The sequence below is a fragment of the Ischnura elegans genome, chromosome 2 (genome assembly GCF_921293095.1).
Source record: "Ischnura elegans chromosome 2, ioIscEleg1.1, whole genome shotgun sequence".
In the NCBI taxonomy this organism is placed as follows: Eukaryota; Metazoa; Arthropoda; class Insecta; order Odonata; family Coenagrionidae; genus Ischnura; species Ischnura elegans.
In genome coordinates this window covers 77,288,059-77,293,640 of record NC_060247.1, presented here as the reverse complement: position 1 = coordinate 77,293,640, position 5,582 = coordinate 77,288,059, and the positions used below count along the sequence as shown (strand labels likewise).

The 5,582-nt window shown below is 41.4% G+C and overlaps 1 non-coding gene across 1 annotated transcript; it reads left to right on the top strand.

Moving 5' to 3' along the window:
- The first annotated feature begins 4,849 nt into the window (after positions 1-4,849).
- Positions 4,850-4,923, top strand: Trnai-aau. Its single transcript has one exon. It is a non-coding gene; the product is annotated as a tRNA-Ile (tRNA).
- Positions 4,924-5,582: the final 659 nt, after the last annotated feature.

Below are 5,582 nucleotides of genomic sequence, written 5' to 3'. Positions count from 1 at the left end.
GGGAAACGAGAGATTTGTCCTGAAGAGGCCTCAAATTTTTTTGGTTTTATTTTTTTATCAGTCCCACATTTTTTATCGGGTAAGGTTCATTGAAAAAAAAATGATGTTTCCGACCCGTGCTAGTTTACAGAGAGTATGAGGACCCAAGGAGGGTCCTTAGAAGGCTACAACGCACCGGGACCTAGTACTACAACTGATACGCCCGCGCTCCCGGGGAGGGGAGTGGAATGGGAAGAGAAAAGGATGAAGGCGCCGCCGCGATAGAAGCCCGTCGACGCTTCCAGGGTAGGGATAGGGATGGAAGGTTAGGATAGGGAATACCCTCGCCAATAGGAAAGGGACCAGGGCCCACCACTAGCGAAACCATACTTTAATGTGCCAACGATTTTGGAAGATTTTACAATAAATAAGTAAAATCCAAAGATCGAATCGTTGGATAATTTACCCAGTTCACAACTCAACTCATCAGGATACCAATAATTCTGTTCAATATCCTGCGGGTCCTTCGTATTTGCCTCAGACTTATTGAAAATGAATGACGCCGATGGGTAAAGATCCAAAATTCATTAATTTATTCACTCTGCAGCCAAGGCCATCTCTTTGCCTTCCTCGGGGAACTCTCCCGTCAGTTTTCCCCTCCATTGTATACCTCCTGATATCATTGTCTTATGGTATGGCTTGTCCATAGGTTTCTTTTTGACGTGTGATTCTTCACAGTTCCCACCTTGTCATATACTTCGGCAATTCTCACTCTATCCGTCTATTTTTTTCTTCAGCACCAGATATCCAATACTGTAAGTCTTTTCTAATCAGCTTCTCCGATTCCTTGTCCGTATTTTTGATCCGTAGAGTGCCACTGTTCACACCATTTCTTTCATACTCTTTCCTTGCCTCCATTCTCATGCATTAAGAGCAGAGAAGTGCTCTTTTTCATCACGAATGCCGTGTTAGCTTGCGCTATAAGACGCTTGATGCCTGTTGTGCTTCGTAATCCTCTCATTGTCAGTAACATCAAATTGGAGTGGTACTAGCGGTAAATTTCAAAGGTATCATTTGAATGTATTACCATGAGAAAAAATTATATATTTTTATGTCATGAAATGGTGTACCAACATGCTTTTATTTATTTTGCTCTTACACTATTGATTTTTAACTATATAATGAATCTTGATTTTTTAATTTAAATTTTTAGTTGCTGTATAATTATTATTTTGAAAAACTATCTATGTCAAAACCGATATTTCGGTCCGGCACTTTTCGATAGAAGAGAAGCCGATATAACGGCCCGCGGCACTAAACGGGTCAAAAACTGGGTTATGGCGCACCAGATCAGTGGCGCAGCAAGGGGGGGGGGGTTTGGGGGATAAACCCCCCCCCCCCCCCAGAGCTCAGACAATTTTTTAAGTTTAATCTATTTTATTTATTTAGATTAATATTACTTATAGAATAGTGTAAAGATTAATAAAATATCCCTCAGAAGGCCGTAAAACTCACCATTTATAACCATTTATCTTAAATTTTTTTTTTCTGGCTGAGGGCCCTCGCACCTCCCGTTTACCCTGGCAGGTATGCCATACCCCCAGGCACCCCAGTATTAGTTGCGCCTGAAACCCCCCTAGCCTTAATTCCTAGCTGCGCCCCTGCTCCAGATAACCAAAAATTCTTAGACATGTAGGGATGGTGTAAATATTTCGTAATAATCGTCTCCAAACAGTTGAGTCCCGACGTAGAAAGCCTCTCTCTGTGAATGTAAGCTGTCGTCCTCCTTGGCCGCAAACAGCTTTCCCGTCGTTAACTGTTTGGGTTCCCCGTTAAGGCCCCGTCGATACGCGCTTTCTTATTCCTCGTCTGCAGGCGTGCGTAATTTTCATTTTTCTGGAATTTCTCCTGAACGTTCAACCGTCGGATGATCACCGGAGAAGAGAAAAATCATGTCGCTTTTACCTCTCAAAAGTCGCGTGATTTCGGATGGGAGAAGTTTCTCCAATACTTACCCTTCCATGAACTATGCATAATCGTATCTACCCATTGACAAGGTGCCAAAATAATATTTTTCACTTTCTTACTAAGCCAGCCCTCTTATTGATGTTCAGTCATCATTCCATGATGATGTCGTCGAAGAATGGACATGTGATTCTTTATTTGTTCGTATTCGTTGACAATCAAATTGAATTCTTTTGTTTTACCTAATGCATTCTGAACTCTCGATCAAGAAAAAATATAGGGGAATAATTACCAGGAAAAGGACGTTTCATTAAGTGCATACATGATTATCTCATTTCATGTTTAGACGACTCATCATCGCAGCAGTATATATAGGTTATATATCTGTGGAGAGGGTGGTATCAAGATAAGATTAGGTTCACTCAATTTAAATTCGGAAATCTCATCATAATTTATAGTAAAAATAATGTTGAAATAGAAAAACACACTGCATACTCACCCCCTGCAGAACACCATTGAGATGGCTCGTAGGGCACTATATAGATGTAGATTAGAAGAGAGATGTTTCATACGTAATGGCTTCATGTACTCAAGTATGCGGGATAATTAGATACGTTACCGGTACTGTTGTTACAGCTTCAATCAAATGCAAGGTAAGTATATTAAAAAAAGATTATCAATTATTTTTGATAGCTATGGTGAACGAGTTACAATATCGAGGGATTGCGAAGATATTCCAGCTATAGTCTCAGGTCTGTGGAGCGTATTAATCTAGTGGTTAGGGCTCTTGGGTTCTCTGTGAAGGGTTCTGGAATCTGGAGCGAAGCCATCGGGTCCCCACAATTTCAGCATCGGCTGAAGTGCGAAATGCCCGTGGAAAGTAATGGCCCCCGTTCTCAAAATCAGTGGCGTAACATGGGGGATAAGGGGATAGATCCCCCCAAATTCTCATAAAAATAAAAAAAATATTTTAAACCATTGTCTAGTTTTGACGCATAATAACTGCATCTGCTTAAAGTTAAATTTTTAGTGCTAAAATGATGTAAAATGTATATATTCAAGCATGTTATTTTTCTCCTGGATCCCCCGATGCCTTGGAGGGCAGGGGGTCGGGGTGGCCACCCTAGGTCATCCCATCCCCCCCAAAGCAGCTACGCCACTGCTCAGAGTGTGTCGTATTTACAGGCCTGTGAGTTGATCCTTGTGTAGGCTTTCGCAGAGTGGTGAAGTTTAAGCGGCATTTGAGCTTTATCGACCCGAAGAAGCCAGTTGCAATGGCGGTGAAACTGTCGTATACGAATATGGACACAAGCTGTGCATATCCCGAAAACCTCTTCGCTGATGCATGAGGCTTAGCCTTGGGTTAGCTCTACCCTCAACTTTTCAAACCATAAACCAACCCTCGGGTTGACCTTCTTAAAAGGGTGGATGAGTCTGAAGCGTGCTTGGTCATAAAAGGTAGAGCAAGTCAATGGTTAAATGCGGGTTGACGATATTTTTCAAATTCCAATTGCCATCAAAATCTTCAGCTCTCGCCCCTCCCCCCATTTGTGGCTTTGTGATCTTCCCCGAGGAAAATCCCAAATCAGTCAGTGCAAATAACTTGCACTGTGAAAAACGACATTTGACGTACCGTACTATGATTTATCCTCTTTTCAATTTTCTTGTGCTCTTTTTTTTAGGTTTGTCTCTGGGAAATCAGTAGGCAGTGATCTAACCCTATGTCCCAAAATGCACGTCACTCAACTATTGAATCTGACTCCCAATTTCTATTTCTGCCAGAAACATTCCGACTATCGGTTCTGAATACACCGCTTTTTAGTATTCGTGGCTCCATCTTTTTTTCAAGCTTTCTCGTTCAAAAGTTTTCGGTCATGCTTCGTAAATAGTTCGCAATTTTACCAGGTGGCGGCGTTCTTTTGTGCATGAAATTGACTTTGATTATATGCACCTATTATACGCACCTTGCTTTGATTATCGGGACATATTGAGTTGCGATGTGAAGGGTACACTGCGAAGCCACTGTTGTATGATCAGTGTCTAATTGCAGTGGCGAATCCAGAGAGGGGCCACAGCCCCCCATGGGATATCCAATTTTCTCTAGATAAAATGGTGTTTTGTTCAGTTATCGAATATACAGGAGAGGGGAGCTCCCTAGCCACCCCCCCCCCCCCTGGATCCACCACTGTCTAATTGAGATCATGATTCTGCGAGCACAGGGTTTCCGACAGTCGTCATGCGCCTGTGACCATGCGGAAAGAAACTATGGACTGTATTTACTGGATATTCTTCAGATTACAAATAGCCATGGGTGGAATCTACAAAGTGCAGCCCAGTTCCGGTTCAAAGTGAGTCAAACAGTTTGTCGTAAATTTAAAACCTGAGGTTTCATCATTTCACTTTCCTTTCGTAAGACTTAACTTCCAAATCTTGGGTGGGATTTAGTATATGGTGAATAAATAGGCTAAACATGCGGTGAGGGCCTTTCGGTTGGGGAGAATGGACTACCGCCCAAGTCGAGGGGAGAATTGGGGAAGAATTCACGGAAATATTTTGTTAAGACCGTTTTACACGGAGTACGTGATTGCGCAGGTTGGAACTGCAATAATTTCTCATCGTGGCGTGAAATTGCGAGAATGCGCAGACTACATTAGAACAGCGGCTATTGTTCTCATCTCACGTACATGAATTGCCGCTTACGTTGTAGCAGATCACTGCTTTACATGATGCACTTTTGACTGCGGCTTCTTGCACACATCAGGCTGTGCAATTATGTGCCCTGTGTGAAACGGCCTTTAAATTAACCGTTGTAGTACGATGCACTACGTGCCCCGAGTATAAGCGGTAAAAGCGAAACAGTGCCAGTTGTCTCCTTTGCTAATTTTGTCTTGTCAGTGAATAAGCGGGCCCATTAGCTCAGTTGGTTAGAGCGTCGTGCTAATAAAGCGAAGGTCGTGGGTTCGATCCCCCCATGGGCCACAATTTTTGTCGGCCTCGGTGGCGGCGGGGTATAATTGTATACATTTTTAATTTTAATAATATATTTATTGCTCATTATAATTTAAATATCATAGATAAAAAATCAATTTTGGATCTTTAGGTAAACCCAGAGGCCGTTGTCTCTTGGAGGGTCACCTTCAGGAATAAAGTCAGGGCAGTACTGAGCATATTGATGCAAAAAATGTCTTCCAAATTAGCTTTTAATGCATAATTAATATACAATAAATGTGTACTTAAGAAAAAAATGGAATTGAAATAAAATTAACTAATTTTAAGTTTAAGATGAATATGGTTTGAAAATACTTCTATGAGACATTCCCCATAATATTTTTGTAGCATATTGGCAAGAGCTTAACATACTTCAGGAAGGTACATATGTTATTATTCTGTTTGATTATTTTTTGCAAACTTTTGTAAATTTTTGTTCTCAAGGAAAGAAAGCTTCGTTTAAAATAATTTACATTTGGTTTGGGTAATACATACGAAGTATTTGTTCGTGGAGAGTATGAATGGGGCTTATCCAAAACTTTTGAGCCACCATCACTCATTATCAACTGGTTCTCTGTCCACTGGTAGATCCCAAACACCAAACTTATCTCCACCTCTTCCTGTCCAAGGTCTCCTCCTTGGTTTCCTAA